Source organism: Pipistrellus hanaki (assembly GCF_964339955.1).
Source record: "Pipistrellus hanaki genome assembly, chromosome: 3".
In the NCBI taxonomy this organism is placed as follows: domain Eukaryota; kingdom Metazoa; phylum Chordata; class Mammalia; order Chiroptera; family Vespertilionidae; genus Pipistrellus; species Pipistrellus hanaki.
The window spans coordinates 177,261,428-177,279,005 of NC_140505.1; the positions used below are offsets into that span (position 1 = coordinate 177,261,428).

A 17,578-nucleotide genomic window follows, 5' to 3' on the forward strand; every position below is an offset into this window, starting at 1 on the left:
GCATTTGGTGAGAACTCAGACCCAAATCTTTGCCTCTCTTCTGTGCCCTGTTTCTACTCCAGCCTTATGCAGCCTTGAACTTTCGAAAGGACTATTGACTTGACCTGGCTTATACCCAGTTATCTGAAGTTAGTAGATTGTTAACACAGTGCTCAGAGAAAGGGCTGCTCCTTTTAGCAGTATTCCGATGAAATAGGAGGTTCACCAAAGAAACCCTGTGTCCAGAGTCCTATGGATAACCCTATTAGGCTTGTGGGGTACACATCCTTGCTTTGGTGACACATAGGATGGGGACATCAACTCAATCTGAACCTGCAGTGCTGAAGGGGGTCACTCTGAACTCAGTCACTGCCATTCTACCCAACAGGCACTGGGCAGGCCTATAGCCAGATCCCAGAAAACATACAGCAGGAGATTCACTAAGAATGTTGTTTATCAAGGCCTGGCACCCACTGCTTCCTTGCCCTTATTTCTTTACCTTAAAAGTAAAAAAAAAAAAAAAAAAAAAAAAAAAAAAAAAAAAAAAAAAAAAAAAAAGGAAAAAAAGGAAGAGAAGAGAAAAGGAGGGGAGGGAAAGAAGAAAAAGGGAGGGGAGGAGGAGGGAAAGGGAGGGGAGGAGAAGAGAAGAGAAGAGAAGAGAAGAGAAGAGAAGAGAAGAGAAGAGAAGAGAAGAGAAGAGAAAGGTAGAGAAGAGAAGAGAAAGGAAGAGAAGGTGCCTAGTTAAGGGCGATTGCTCATTCATTGGTTTTAGTTAACTATAATAAGAGGCTTACCATCATTCACATCAGGCGAACCACTGCTCTGACTCCTTTGTCTAAATCAACCTGAAATAAGAAAAAATAATCTGTTTTTTCCACTTGATTTTCAGTACGTACACTGACCTGAGTCTTGTTGGTCTGTGGACCCTGCCCTCTGTGTCTGTACCCACAGCTCTGGGTAAGGGATTCTAGAATCCACCTAAAATATTAGCATTTTTGGATCCCAGCGAACACACAAAGATGAATGTGTCTATTCGGTTATGGAATTTTCCTTATTGCTGACACTGGTCAGCCCCATGTGCCAGAGAGGATCTGTGCAGATGGACTGCTTATGGAAGAGGCTAGAAGGAAAAGAGGGAAGAGGCAAGATGGCTGAGGGTAAGCAGGAGGGCCAGCAGGGCCAAGGAGTGGTGGCCCAGGGGCCAGGCTGATGACACCCTTGGCTGTGTCAGCTGCACTGTGAGCACAGGCTTTCACTCCTGGCCTGAGAAAACCTTCGCAGGGGCCTAAATAAAACTTTTCAACTTAAAAAACTTCAGCAGTAATGAACTCCAGCTGTGTGGCAGAGCAAAGTCCCAAGTCCAAATAGTTTCCCTAGAAAGAACTGTCGTGGCTGCCCCTGCCTCCTTAACTCTCTTAGCCCTGAGGGAGAAGCAAGTACACACAGGCTGTTCTCTGGTCACTCGGAGGCAGAATGGGGGAGTGGCTTTGTTGGCCTTTGCAAGGTGGGCCTGGAGCAGGTTCATGTGGCCTTTCCATGAGATAGGCCACAGCTCTGTCCACAGTGTCACCTGAACCCTCTATTATAGCCATCACCTCAGGGGTTGCAAACTGGAGTCCACTGTTCAAACCCTGCTCATTACCTGTTTTTATAAATTCTGCTAATGGGACACATCCATGCCTATTCACCTATAGACTGTTTATGGCAAGTTTTTGGAGCCCTGGTTAAAATAAAATGCACGATTCCTGGAGGCTTGCCTGTCTGTTTATACCAGTATCAAAGCTTTGGTCTTGTTTCACCATGGAATTGGGTGAATGAGTGTCTTCAGAGATCATAGAGTCCAATCCATTTTAGATAAGAAACCAGGGTACCCAAAGTAAAGGGTTGGGTAACAGTAGCATTGAGTTTCCCTTTACACCCTCCTGCCTCCCAGGCCAGTACCCTTTCCACCATATCAGCTGCCTATCCAACAAGGGAACTCATGCACACGACAAATGAACCAAAGTAACAGACAGGTCTTTGCCCGCCAAGATCAATAGCAAAACCCACATGAACTGGTTTTCAGAAGGGACATTTTATTGAGATCTTTTTGCTATGTTTTGCATGGAAATACTATAGTGTTTGCTAAAACATATTTTGTAACTTGTGTGTGCAATGATCTGGTATTTTAATAGTTGAGTATTTTCAACTATTGATTAAATAATTGTTGAACCCAAGATAGAGAGAGAAAAAAAAAATAGTGCTTTCTGCTCATTCCATCAAATGCTATGTACAGTGGCAAGAATTAGCACATGATTTTAATGGGATACTACACTTAATGACGCTTACAGAATGAGTTATTTTTCAGCCGTTTTCATTTAATTTACTCTAATATTCCCTATAGGATAAATTTTGACTTTGACCCAATAGACCATAAGTTCTGAGAGAGCATGTAACAGATTGTTTGAAATGTATGCATTTCTTCCAGCTGTTTTGGAGCTGAACTAAGACAATAACACGGTAGAGAAGCTCGTGATTAACTGGAACGAATCTGAACCAGAGCCCTCAAACATCTGGAATTTAGTTTCCAGGTGCACCCTTCCCATCACTCAACATTTAGAGAGAAGAGCCTCATAGCAACAAAACAAGCGGATGGAAATTGAGTCTTAAAATTGACAAAGCAACTTCTGGAAAATGTCTTTGGAGTCAGTCCAGATGTGGAATGAGAAAGATGAGTCATTTCCTAGGATGCCCACAGTGTGTTAGGTATATGCCCCTTGGGGGCCTGGGCAGTGGATTTCGGGAAGCAACCAGAAGAAAAGGTGGCGTCACCAGCTAGAGCTAAAGAAGAGATAGGACTTACGTTCTTACAGCCGGCCCTGAATCAGAGCACCCCAAGCACTGAGGCATCCCTGAACTCACACCCAGGGACCAAACTGGGTTCAGACACAGAGGGCGGGGTCCACAGACCAGTGGAAAGTCAGGTCAGTGCTAGGTCAGTTCTTCATCAGTGGTGTAACCTTGAGCAAGTTACCCATCTCTCTGTGCCTTTGTTTCCTCATCTGTTGAGCAGGAAGAATGATGGTGCCTGCCTATTAGATTTCAATTAGCCAATGTCAGTGCTGAGGACACAGTCTATTACCTCCAGGGGTTTGCACAGGCTGCTCTTTCAGCCTTGAATACCCTCATGCCACTTGCAAAGGAAAATGACTGTCACTCTCCCTTTTCTTCCGTGTGTCTACTCCCATGCAAGGCTGGGTTACGTTTCCTGCCTCTGGGTTCCCATGAAACCCTACACTACTGCAAGGTAATTTATTTACGTGTCTGATTCTTCCACAGACTGAGTGGTCTGACAGCAGGAATTTGGTCTCGAGCAACCCAGTGTCAGGTAGAATGTCTAGCACAAACTATTCTTCAAAGACTTGGTTTTTATTTATTTTTTTTATTTTTATTTTTTTAAAATATATTTTATTGATTTTTGTACAGAGAGGAAGGGAGAGAGATAGAGAGTTAGAAACATCAATGAGAGAGAGTCATTGATCAGCTGCCTCTTGCACACCCCCCACTGGGGATATGCCCACAACCAAGGTACATGCCCTTGACCGGAATCGAACCCGGGCCCTTCAGTCCCCAAGCCGACGCTCTATCCATTGAGCCAAGCCGGTCCCGGCCAAAGACTTGATTTTTAAATTAATACAGAATGCATGAATGAATGAACTATAAATAAATCAACAAGTGAAAAAAATGAAAGACAAATTTCTATTATGTTTAAATACATTTTTATTGATTTCAGAGAGGAAGTGAGAAATAGAAACATTAATAATGAAAAAGATTCATTGATCGGCTGACTCCTGCACACCCCCTACCTGGAATTGAGCCTACAACACAGGCATGTGCCCTGCCCTGGAATCAAACTCTTGGTTCATAGGTCAATGCTCAACCACTGAACCACACCAGCCAGGTCCACATTTCTATTCTATATCTACCATTTATCTCGACACTAGATTGTGCCCATGACACTCACTCACCTATTTGGCTTTGAGTGAATTAGAAAAAAAGATCTCTTCTCCTCCAGACTCTTAGCTTCCAACTTTTAGAAAATTATCATGATACATTGGTTTTGTTAGAGCAAGATATTTTACTGCCATCTGTCAGGAAGTTTTAATAATAAATATATAAAGGTACATGCCTATCATATGATCTACCACCTGGGGTGCCAAACATACCCAGAGATGGCAGCCTTGATTGTGAACCCAGACTGGTTTGTTTGGAAATAAATAAATATTTATTTTTCTGAATTTCTTTAAAACTCAGGAATCAGACCAAATGTGACCCAGCCCCTTGGTCTTCTTGGATGGGTATTCTGCTGGGAAGAACTAAAAGTCTGTCTAGGTCACATTGGGACACACCATGGAGTAAGTCCTTTTTCTCGGGTCATCCATCTTCCTCAAGCTTTTTTACTCAGGGACTTTCTTAGGCTTTTCCTCCCAACTGTGAGATATGTAGTAAAAAAAAAAAAAAAAAGGATAAACTGGAAGCCAAGAGACTTGAATTTTATTTCCAGCTCTACCACTAATTGGTTGGATGACCCTGGACAAATCTCTTAATTAATCTGAGTCTTAGTTCCCCCTTTAGGAAATTAATAATAAAACATTTTGAAGGCCACAAAACTGTCTGCAAAGATAAAGTGCTATCATCATTATCAAAAAAATGTATTTTAGTAATAATAACAATAATAGTACTAATAGTAAACCCACCACACATGTCAGTAATAATATATCATGGATTGGATTATCTGACTAATACCACCCTCATAGAGAGCATAGAGCAATAGTTTAGGAAGGACGGACACTTGATATGTCTTTTTTGTAAATTCTTTATTGTCGAAAGTATTACATTGTATCCTTTTCCCTCCATTGACCTCTCCCAGCCCATCCTGCCCCTCAACACAGTCCTTCACCCCCCATTGTCTGTGTCCATTGGTTATGCTTATATGCGTGCATACAAGTTCTTTGATTGATCTCTTACCCTTCCTCACCCTCCCCAACCTTCCCTCTGAGATTTGATGGTCTACTCAATGCTTCTATGCCTCTGGATCTATTTTTTGCTCATCAGTTTATGTTGTGCATTATATTCCACAAATGAGTGAGATCATGTGATATTTATCTTTCTCCCACTGGATTATTTGACTTAGTAAAATATTCTCCAGTTCCAGCCATGCTGTTGCAAATGGTAAGAATTCCTTCTTTTTTACAGCAGCTTAGTATTCCATTGTATAGATATACCACAGTTTTTTAATCCATTCATCTGTTGATGGGCATTTAGGCTATTTCCAAATCTTAGCTATTGTAAATTGTGCAACTATGACCATAGGGGTGCATATATTCTTTCTGATTGGTGTTTTTGATTTCTTGACATATATTCCTAGAACTGGGATTAATGGGTCAAATGGGAGTTTCATTTTAATTTTTTTGAGAAAACTCCATTCTGTTTTCCACCGTGGCTGCACCCCAAGTGCAAAGAAACCATGAAGTGCTTAAGAATCAACACACCTCAACCACTGATGAGATGGTGTTTACAAGCCCAGCTCCTTTCCCTCCAGGCTGGATATCTTGAAGTCAGGTAGCATATTCCCCACACCATTTTTCAGAGTTTCCATAAGGTCCAGTTGCCCATAGCTTACTAACATACCCTTTACTGGCTGTCTTCCCTTCCACCTCTCTTTCCAAATAAAGCACGTGAACTTAAATCCTTGCCCTGGGGTCTGCCTCTGAGGGACCTCAGCTAAAGCACTTAGTTTATCAAGTGCTTTTCTTCATGCCAACCAGTTACATTCCTGAGGGCTAAAGTAATGGGGATTTTTATAGGTAAAGAGGGAAAGTAAATTCTGGAGTGAGGGTTGGAGAGCAGCCTGTGTCCACGGCTATAGCGAGCAGCATGGAGGCCCTAAGGGACTGAAGGAAATGCCAATAAGAGCTGGAAAAGGGTTGAAGAACATGGAACACGTCTTCGATGCCTTTCACATCTAAAGCTCTGACATATAACGAGGGCTCAGAAGTGTATCAGATTATTCATCCATTCTTTCATTCATTGACCCAGTCACAAGTTCACTCATTCAGCAATCTAAATAATTTATTTTTTCTTTTAAATCTTTATCATTGAAAGTATTACATATGGCCCCTTTCCCTCCCCCTCTTTCTCCTCCCCCACTAACCTCTTCTAGCCCACCCCCACTCGCTATCCCAGGCGTTTACCACCTTATTGTCTGTGTCCATGGGTTATCCATGTATGCATACAAGTTCTTTGGTTGATCTCTTCCAGCCCACTCACCCCCCCCCCATTCCCTCTGCGATTCCATGGTTTGTTCCATGCTTCTATGTCTCTGGATCTGCAGTATTTTGTTCAGCAGTTTATTTTTTTCATCAAAATAATTTCTTAAATGCTTATGTTGTGCTAAGAACTGTGCTAGGTGCTGAGATAAAGGATGAATAGGGCACATCCTCTGTCTTGAAAAGGTCATGAATAGAAGCCCCACTAGTATCAAGTATACCTTCCCATTCAGACGTGCTTGCCTGGAGCCTTTGCAAATAGATCTGTTTGGCTCTGAAAGGGGTGGGCTGCACATTGTATTTTGCTCATTTGAAGCAAACAAGTAATAATGTAATGGCAGGAAGCCTCATAAAATGGTTATTTCTATTCCCGGACTGCTCCAGGATTCTATCTCATTTATAAACATTGTTTTATGAAAAATTGAGATCATTCTTGGAAGTGCCCAGAGAGAGTGACCTTTGCCTGTTTTGGTGCAGTGTTTGTGTGTGAGTGTGTACACGGCTGTTGTTGCTAAGGAGGCGATGGCCAGCCCCGGGGTAATGGATGTCTTTCTATTGTGCACATTTTCTTAGTCAGGGTGGGTGAAATGGACAGCCACCCCCTCCATATCTAGTTCTCTTCAGAAAGAGGGAAATAGGGTCGATGGCCTGAGTGCCACACCACAATGAGGACAAATTCCACCCATGTCTCAATATACTTTCAGGCCTAAACATCTTGGGCACATGTCTCAGGGGTTCTTCATCTAATTTTTATAGGAATCAGTTCTTAACACCAAGCTCTGTCTCTAGAGATTTCCAATACATTTCAGAACTCATGTTACCAGAATGGGGACCTGCCTTGGTGGGTCTGTTTAGCACCAGCCGGTAATGTGTGGATTTTCAACTTTGTGCAGGAAAAATTTCACAACAGGAGTCCAAGTGAGTAGGAGAGAACACTTATTAAAGCTTGAGACAATAAAATAGGAAATGGATTAGCACAGAAGAAATAACAGGTGAGCCTAGGCTGGGCTGTCTTAGTTCTCTGAGAAGTCATAGAAAAGGAGGCCTGGGGGATAAATTCAAGGGATAAGCCTGGACAAACTTCCATTGCTCTCCTGGCTGCAAGTCTCATGGGGTCCCTTTGAGTTTAGGAAATGCATGCCTGTGGAGGAAGAGGAAGGGGAAGGGAATGAGGGGCCTGCTCCCTAGAGGGAGAACTCAAGCTGGGTCCATTGTCTTGAGGCTTTAATATATCTCTTGAAGGTGGGAATCTTATGGGAAGGCTCAGGGGAGAGTTTCAACAGAATATTCATCAATTTTCTAAGTATACTCCTTCATTTATCCATGATGCCAAGCACATAGTAGTTGCTCAAAATATACTAGTTAAATCAACTAATATAAATATTATTAACTATGATTATCATTCCCTATATGTAGCCCAGAGTATGTATTCTGGACTATGATAATTTAGTAATGGAAGATCGACCTGAGGTTAAACCTAAATGTTCATAAAAATGCTCCCTTCAGAATTTGCTAGAATAGGTTAGACTTGTAATTAGAAGAATGCATATTCTCCTTTAATTGCTGGGGCTGACCAGTAGACCCTGAGCACTGATGAATGAAATTACTCTGACACAACATTTGCTATGAAAGAGAGGGCTAAGGTACTGCCTGTATAAAAGAACCAGACAACCTCAATTGCCTGCTTCATTAGGCTTTTATTGTAACAGCAGTTTGAAATAAAGTTTAACTTCTAGATACAATCAGTAGGTTAAGTAATATTGGAAGGACACATGTGTTTGTAATGTCCTTTAAGCAAGGAAACCCAGAGATTAAATATGAGGATTCCGGTAAATACTGGGGGGAGGGGGGGGTCTGCAAATACACAGACTTATTTAAAAAGGTCAAGGAATAATTAAGGGCACTACCTTTGGCACTCCCCTAAGTCAGAATTCCAATAAACAGGGCAGGCGGCCTTCCTCACATTTCTCTTTTCTCGGAATGTCCTCCTTACAAACTTTCCAACCAACTCTCATGTGCTCCCCAACACTTAATGTCCACAAATATCACCGTTTTCCACAGGCACCATTCTATCTATCCCACTAGTGTACCATCATAATTAGTTTTATCCCTGGGGCAGTTTTTGAAGTGACTAATTTTCTAAAAATATTTTTATTGACTTCAGAGAGAGGAAGGGAGAGGGAGAGTTAGAAACAACAATGATAAGAATCATTGACTGGCTTCCTCCTGCCTGTCCCCTACTGGGGATCAAGCCCACAACCCTGTTATGAGCCCTGACCAGGAATTGAACCATGACCTCCTGGTTCCTAAGTCAATGCTCAACCAGTGGGCCACACGGCCAACTGGAAGTGAATCTTTTTGAATCTGTGGGAATATGTTTTGTTTTTGTTTTTGTTTTTGTATGTGCAGGTAGCACTGCAGAGGGACACCCTGCCCTCACCCCTTTATAAGCCCTTAAAAATATTGTAGTGGGATACTCAGTTCCCTGGAGTTTCTGCTGGAGCCATCACATCCATGAGGTCATAGATGTTACCCCCTCACATAGCCAGATCACCTAAGAGCTAATTTGGAGGAAAAAAAATTGAGAAAAGGCTGATGTAATTGGCCCCAGAGGTCCTTGGGTGGGGCCATGTGAAGACAACCTTTTCACTGGTCTGGCATAGACTAGCTCTGAATTACACAAGATTTGACTGGTAGAAAGACAAGGACACAAGCACCAATGAAATGTCAATGTAGATGGTACCCCACCACTAAGACCCTTGGTGCTTCTAGAGGGGCTGTGCTTAACTAGCAGTTAAAATAAGAAAATATAAATCTATAGAAGTGAACTGCCTTACACAGCTTGTTAGTGGCAGAACTGAAATTAAATTCTTGTTTGCCCTTTTCTGAGATAAACCTTGAGCACACTTAGGACAAGGGCTGTCTGATTTTCCCACCATGGATTCCTCAGCACCTAGGACAGTGCCTGGTGCTTAGTACTTGGAACATACTATATATTTTACATCCACTATTTTGGATTAATGTATTTAGAAAAAAGTTCAAAAGGCAAAGAAACCAAAAGGTTGTATGAATGAAAAAAAGAGGTTCTATGGAAAATAACTTCACAGATGACTCATCATAAATTCCTATTAGGGCAGGTCATGGTGAGTCATCACACCCCAGGCTATTTTTGTCAGATCATCAAAAAATATCAGATATCAGTAATTAGTTTATGTGGGCCATGAGATGAAAAAGTTTGAAAATCACTGGTCCAGCACACGAAATTGACTAGTATCGCAGAGGTATACGGCTGGCTCTCTTTGATCATTTAAGATTATCTATTTGTGAGAGAGTAAATGTTTAATTAGATTCAATCCTTGGCTTCCCTATTCAGTTGATTTAAAAATTCCAATGGAATTATAGAGCAACAAATTCCCTAAACCTGCATGGCTTCATCAACAAAAAATACATCAACAAAAAGTTATACAAAAAAAATAAATACATTCGTGATGATTTTAAAAGTCTCTTCACAAATTTCAAGGAGGGGAGGAAGGAAGGAAGGAAGGGAGGGAGGAAGGAAGGAAGGAAGGAAGGAAGGAAGGAAGGAAGGAAGGGAGGAAGGAAGGGAGGGAGGGAGGAAGGAAGGGAGGGAGGAAGGGAGGAAGGAAGAGAGGGAGTTCACCAAGTTAAGATCTCCTGGGGCATGTAATCTACTCTGAGAAAGGGGTCATTTCTTAGAAAGCAGAAGAGAGAAAACACATTTTGCAAATTGATTCTCATTTTCTGGTTTAGTTTGGTTTCTTCCTACATGGGCACTAGAGTTAAGTACAGATGTGTAAGGATTTCTGTGTACCTTAGTTCCTGGATTACCAAGCAATGCTCTCATGAGGCTGTTGTCTCTTGGATAAAGCTTTACAACACCAACAAGCCTTACCCAGCTGGAATCTAAGTATGAAGGCAGGAACCATGTCTATTTTATTTAGCATGGCATCCCCAGATCCTGCCAAGAGTGGGCTTTCAAATACTTTTTCAAATGAATGAACTCGTTGCTTTTGCAATTTTTTTACTGCTACCAAATGACAATAAAGATAATAAATAGAATATAAACCTATTAGAAAACCTGAAAATGACATTATTGAGAGAGACAGGTATGTGATTTTGAAAAAAATCAGGTTAGCTTTTGTTCTATCTATTTGGGGTCCAGAGAGAAAATAATTCAAAATGCATACATTATTCAGGTAAAGTTGTAATTATTCCATTAGATGATTTGCATGTGACTATCATTACTCATGCTTTGGGCTTTGGTTATGCCAATTCCAAGTCAATAGCTACCTGTTATACATGCAGATATAGAACTTTTCTATCATCATAGAAAATTTTATTGTATGCTATTGCTACAGAGAATGTCTCTTGCTTTTATCAAATAACCTGCTGGTTCATAGGTTGTTGGAACAGGTTTACTTATCCGTGTTTCACACCCCAATATGGAAGAATGTTTGGTGCCATGAGTAATCTGTGAATTGATGAAGTGGGCTTTGAGTATATTAATATATTGTTAACATGTTAGAATAAAAGGTAAGTTTTTCATAATTCAAAATTGATTTCTAAAGTACCACAAAACTACCATATAAATTGCCATAAATACTAGTAAAATATTCCACAAATGATCATTCATTTGGTTTGACAATTTTATATAAAACACAATTGACATATTTATTGCTTTTATCAGCAGAACTAAGAAAAAGATAACCTGTTTATTAAATCAAAGTAGATAATCACTGAATTAAAAAAAAAAAAAAAAAAAAAAAGAACTGGAGTTTTTTTTAGTCCTCACCCCGGGATATTTTTAAATTGATTTTAGAGAGAGAAGAAGGGAAAGAGAGAGAGAGAGAGAGAAAGAGAGAAAGAGAGAGAGAGAAACATTGATGTGAGAAACATCAATCAATTGCCTCCTGTATGCTCCCTAATAGGTTATTGAACTGGCAACCTAGGTATGTGCCCTGATTAGGAATTGAAGCTCCAACCTTTAGGTGTATGAGATGATGCTCCAGCCTACTGAACATCCAGTCAGGATGAACAACTGATATTTTTAGAACAATCTATGAAAAGGTTTTGAAATTGTTCCTGAAGGAAGTGATAGATATATTTCATCTCTTACTGTTAATCTTATTTTTCAAATTTATTTCCACCTTCTTTAATTCAGCCTCAATTCTGCCATTTTTTTTTCACAACACTGGTATGTCTTTATCATATAGAAAAGCATTCCCAAAGAATGGTACACATACTAGTTTTAGGTGGAACACAGACAATTATTTCTTTATTTTTAAATTTATAATCAGAAAAAATTATCTCTTCTCAACCATGACTTCTAAGATATTAAGCTTTTAAAAGATAAATTTATACAAATGTGTAAGACAATTTATAGGGAATAATCCTATATATTTATTATTAATAAAAGCCCAGGGTTGTAACGACCAATCTCGACTGAAGGCTGACCAACAGGAAGTCAGTCCTGCAGTCAGAGCGGGGTTGCCCTGGCACCCTTCACAGCTGCTGCCCTGAGGTGCCCTCTCAGAACTGAGGGCCTGAGGTACCCTCCCCGAGCTGTTTCTGGGGAGGCCTGAAGGAGGAACTGAGTCCTGTGTCGCCACGGCAACAGCTGTGCGCTGCTTCAGCTCTGCCCTTCACAGCCACTGCCACATGCTGTTGTATAAAACAAAGTGTGCAAGTGATCACAAGTGCAGGCACCACCTCCATGCCACCCCCACACTTCCATTAGTCCCATGGTGCCTGAGGTGCCCTCCCCATTTCTCTCTAGGCCTCCACAGTGGCTGCTGATCAGCCCTGACTTTCTGATTAGGCCCTGTTGATAGGCCCAGAGACACTGACTGGCATAGAAACTGACCAATCAGACCCAAATTGGCTGGCAGAGGAGGGCAGTTGGGGGCAAGATCAGGCCAACAGGGGAAGGCAGTTAGACTAATCAGGCAGGCAAGGGAAGGAAGTTGAGGGCAATTAGGCCATAGGGGAGGGCAGCTGGGGGCGAGATCAGGCAGGTAGAGGCAGTTAGGGGCAATCAGGCAGGCAGGCAGAGGCATTTAGGGGTGATTAGGCAGGCAGGCAGATGAGTGGTTAGGAGCCAGTGGTCCCAGGTTTCTGGAGCGATCAGGCTTTAACCAGCAGTCAGACATCCCCCAAGGGGTCCCCAATTGGAGAGGATGCAGGGACAGGAGGCTGAGGGGAACGCCCTTCCCCCCCCCCCCCCCCCCCCGCATGAATTTCATGCACTGGGCCACTGGTAGATAAATCATAGCAGTGTTATCCTGATAGGAAAAAAAATCATGAAGTTAGCATATAAATGATTAAAGTTTAGAAAATCCTGCTTAAATTAACCACCAGGCTTATCTGGCATCTGGCCTCTTAAAAGATGATCCGCCAAAACCGGTTTGGCTCAGTGGATAGAGCGTCGGCCTGCAGACTGAGAGGTCCCAGGTTCAATTCCGGTCAAGAGCATGTACCTTGGTTGCAGGCACATCCCCAATAGGGGGTGTGCAAGAGGCAGCTGATCAATGATTCTCTCTCATCGATGTTTCTAACTCTCTATCCCTCTCTCTTCCTCTCTGTAAAAAATCAATAAAATATATGGGGGGAAAAAAAGATGATCCCTTAGTTGCTTGAACTTCAATCTAAAAAAAATCCTTGAGTTAACCAGAAGCACCACTTGTACTTCAGTTTAATTCTTCAACATTATTTAGAATCTCAGTCTTATTTTTGGATTCTCATGAAGAGGTGAGCATTTCTGTATTTTTCCAGAACATTCCACACTATATTTAGCTTCCCTGTGGAAGCTGGTAGACTTTTAGTCTTCTCTACTGCATATGTGTATATTTTTTCCCTTTCTTTTTTCTTCCTTCCTTCCCTCTTTCCTTCCTTTTCATTAAAAATTGATGGGAAAAATCCTCGGGTGAGGATTAACAACAAAAAAACAGTAAAAAATAAAAAAGGAATGACATTTATCATCACATTATGTAAGTATTTCATATAATGTGCTCTATTAAACACTAGTCTTCTGTGTCAACCAGAAGAGCAAAAGAGCACCAAAACCAAATATATTTGGAAAACACTGACTATTACAATCCCCCCTTGGAGTCTCACATGGCAAAGCATTACAGTGTAATGGTCAAATATGCAAGTTCTGTGGCTGCATGGCCTACATTTGAAACTGAGCTCTGTGCCTGTTTCTTCATCTGTGAGCTGGAGAATAGTAACAGGCCTACCTGTTACTATTAACTTGCAGGTAACACACTCGGCGCAGGGCCAGTCAGTGTGAGCATGCCCTAATGTTGATTTTGTATCGTGAAAGCATATTACAGATTCTGATAATTCCTGCAGGAAGGTCACTTTAAACTTGGCTTAAGCCAAGTTCGAACTTATTTGAATGTGGAATCCTCTCTTCAAATATAGTATTTTAGTATTAATATTTATGAAGTTAACCATTTAGGAAACACTACTCCCAAAGCTTAAGAAGCTTGAAAACATATAATACCTTAATCAATAAAGAAAAAATATTTTTTAAAAATCATGAGGATTAACCCCTCTTGGAGGGGGTGGGAGGGGAAGGCTTGAAAAGCCAGTTGTTTCCTTTGAGATGCTTCTGTAGATAAGGATCTGCTGCCCCCAGGTGGACAGAAGGATCTTGATCACAAACCTAAAGTCTAAGAGCCATGCTCTCCATAGGTGTATTTGAGTGTGTGGAGGAGGGAAGTGGAAGGAAAATAGTAATACTGTAATACTGAAAATAATAAAAAATAAACTTTAAAAAAGAGTAATAAACATATTAGCCTAACATGCTCATGTGAACATGAGAAAGCAACTCACAAATAAGGTCAAGGCCACTATTTCTTTACTTTAAACCCAACGGTTGTCTTCTTTACCCAAAAATACCAGAAAGACACAGCAACTTTTATTAAATTTCCTTAATTTATACCTCTCTTAATTTAATTTGGAAGAAAAATTCCATGTCTGTTGTCCTAATAAACCTGTGAGAAATTATTTTAGATTACTGTGATAGTACATGAATGTACAAAAGCACACATAAAAATATTATTTAAATACAAAAAAGAGTAAGTAAACAAACAGTTTTCCCATTAAGATGTGTTTCATACTGGGGGGGAGGGGTGGGTAATTTTTTTTTTTAGTTTTCATTTTTTAGTTACAGTTTACTAGTATGTGCAATGTTATTTTGTATTAGCATTATTTACACTAGTCAAGATATGGAAGCAACCCAAGTGTCCATCAAAAAATGATTGGATAAAGAAAATGCTGTACATACCTATAACAGAATGTCTCAGCCACAAACAGAATAAAAGCTTATCATCTACAACAACATGGATGGATCTAGAACATATTATGTTAATATGCTTTAAAATGATTTGCAGAAGAGCTCTATTAAATACTAAGTATAAAACATATACTAGCAGGGAGAGTGAGCAATAAGAACCAAGGCTCTGCACTATCCCCATGAAAAGACAATTTTCTCACTTTATACTCCTTGATGGGAGCCCAGCGGACACATCACCACCTGCTGGACAATTTGGGTCTGGAGTACAGATGTCTGTGCTGGATTTAGGCTGGGGCAGTGTTCCTGGATCCAGAACTTTCCCTGGGAAGAGAATGGTTTCCCCATGGAATTTTTTGTTATCCTGCAAAATGGGCTAGCAGGTATTGTTTTGGGGAAAGAAAGGCCAAATATGCCTTGAATGCTCCTCTGAGGACTCACTCTCATTGGGTTCAGCAGGAGGAGGTGATTAGCAGTGGAGAGCTATTCACATTCCATGTCTAAGATGTTAATGTGAGTTGATTTATAACCACTAAGAACCTGATTCTTACCTGCCACTGGCAGGGCAGCAAAATCATTGTGATTCCCCTTTCCCTGCCCCCCACCCCCACCCCCTCAAGTGGGGACATTGGGCCAACATTAATGTTTTCTGAATTAGAAAACACAGTATTCTAAATCTGTGTTTTCCAAGAAAAAAAATAAGTTAGTTAAGGAAGATCCATCCCTGGGAAGTGGCCCCATTTGTTCAGCAAGGATTTTGTTTTCTCTTTCTCCAAGAGAAGCAGTTACATCAGCCCCAACACTGAGGAATGTTGTTAAGGAAGGCAACATGGCCCCGTTGACCAAACATGCCCTGAAGCCAGAGAGACCCAGTCTGAACCCTAACTCACTCAGCTATTAGCTGGAATATTTTAGGAAAGTTATTCATCATTTTGGGGCCAAAGGATCCCCATCAGTAAAGTGGGGAATATTTTCTATTTTCATTAGCAAAGCAAATGATCGGTTTTATTTTTATGGTGATTAAATGAAGAGAAGCTGTAAAGTGCCTAACCTAGTGCCTGGCACACTCAATAAATACTGGCTTTCATTGGCTGAAATAGTAGTAGTTTTCTACTTGTTGTTAATGTCATTGTCTTTCACGTAGGGTGACTCCAAAGCATCTCATAGACCCATAGAATCCAAGCTGGAAGGGGTCACAGGTCCAGCTATTTGAACTTGCTCATCTCCTCATCCCCATGCCAAAGAGAACTCTACACAGCCATGTGAGCAAAACATAGGGAGACTCCCCGTTGGCTAAAATCTAGACAATTAATAGCTTGCATTTACTGAGAGTTCACTCTGTCCTAGGCACTACATTAAGACCTTTCTAGGCATGAAGTTAATTCCAAGTTAATCTTCAATACAATCTATCTTATAATTTCTCTCATTACCCCCATTTTACAGATCATGAAACTATTCATCCAAAGGGTTAAGTGACTTTCCCCAAATCACATAGCCCACGAGGGGACTCAGAACTTGACCCCAACAGCCTGACCTCAGAGCCCCATTTCTAACCCTTCCATTGTGCTGCTCAATATCTGGTTGATAGACACAGCAAAACAAAGCCACAGGCTCCACGTGCCAGGATGGCTTCTTGGATTGAACTAATGAGTTAATCAGCAAAGCAACTGATCCATTTGATTTCAACATGCTGCATCCATCAGTGACATGAGTACCTTACAAGCCAGAAATTCTCAACCCTGGTGGAATGTTAGAATTTCTTGGAAAGATTTTCAAAAGTACCCATGCCTAGACCTCACTGAACATTTTTTTAATTGCTATGGAGTGGAGTCTGGATGTAGAGGGTTTTTTGTTTTTTTTTAAGCTCCCCCACATAGTTTTAATGTGCAGCCAGTATGGAGAACCACAGGGCTAGATTCTCTTTGCCTCGGATGGTGCCACTTAATCAGAGAGCTTCTTGAAGTCCTTTGGGGATTGTGTTTGTTTATCTTGACATTTAGTTCAGAACTAATTAGTGATCCTCATGCATTAGGCAATAATACCTTGTGTAAACTCTGACTGAGGATACCACTTTGCATAGAAATATGAGACTTTCCAAGGAGAACATTTTTCTCAATTACTAAATGTAGTCAAGTTTTCTTTGGAAAATGGCAACATCCAAATGTTTCCCTACTAATCATGTATTACAAAAAAAAAAATTGCCTTGAAACATTTCAAGGCAGCCAACACGATTCAGTAAATTGCACCACATAACGGGCTTCGGCCTCATTAGGCTGTCCTCTTTGGCTTTGTCCAGGGAACAGCCACTTCCCTTTGCAATCCCTCATGGGGATGGATTTCTTCACTTTTCCCTGAAAGATCTGGACACCCCCTTTCCCTGAATCCCTCATCAAGTGGTGGCAGCTCAGCCTGTGTTAACTTCTTGAGGATGGATTGGATTTTACTTACAAATAAGAGATGTCTGCAACTTTAGACCATTGATATTTGAAAAAGAAACAGAATGCTTTTCTTTAGAATGAAGATACTGGGTGTGGATCTTGTTCGGTATCTATCTAGCATTCCTTTCCTCTTTCCCACCAGGACACCATCTTGTTTAGATACAACTCCTCTCCCCTGTGTGGCCCAGGCGTGATATCATTTCATTTGCTTCTCCAAATGCATCTTTCTTTTTCTGCACCCTGACCAGGGCCTAGGTGTCTGACCTGGGGCTGGAGGGATACCAATGGTATTAATGATGCCCTTCCTCTGTGGTTTTCAGCAAGTGGTAGAAAAGTATGGCTGGGGGTGGGGAGGGCGGTATTTTGCTGGCTTCCTTTGTTGCTAAGTAATTGCAGTTGTCAGCAGATATCTGGAAATGAACAGAGATCATCTGTGGCAGCCCTCTCCCTCTGATGCTCTGTGTGCACCTTCTTGGAGAAGCTCCCGGTCCTCACAGTGAGGATGGAAATGGCTCCTTGTTGCTTCCTCTGGCCTG

General features: G+C 41.2%; 1 long non-coding RNA gene across 1 annotated transcript; it reads left to right on the plus strand.

Annotated features, from left to right (window-relative positions):
- Positions 1-3,412: 3,412 nt before the first annotated feature.
- Positions 3,413-14,637, plus strand: LOC311620589. The gene is made up of 2 exons (XR_014794713.1): positions 3,413-11,771; positions 11,842-14,637. It is a non-coding gene; the product is annotated as an uncharacterized lncRNA (long non-coding RNA).
- The last annotated feature ends 2,941 nt before the right edge of the window (positions 14,638-17,578 follow it).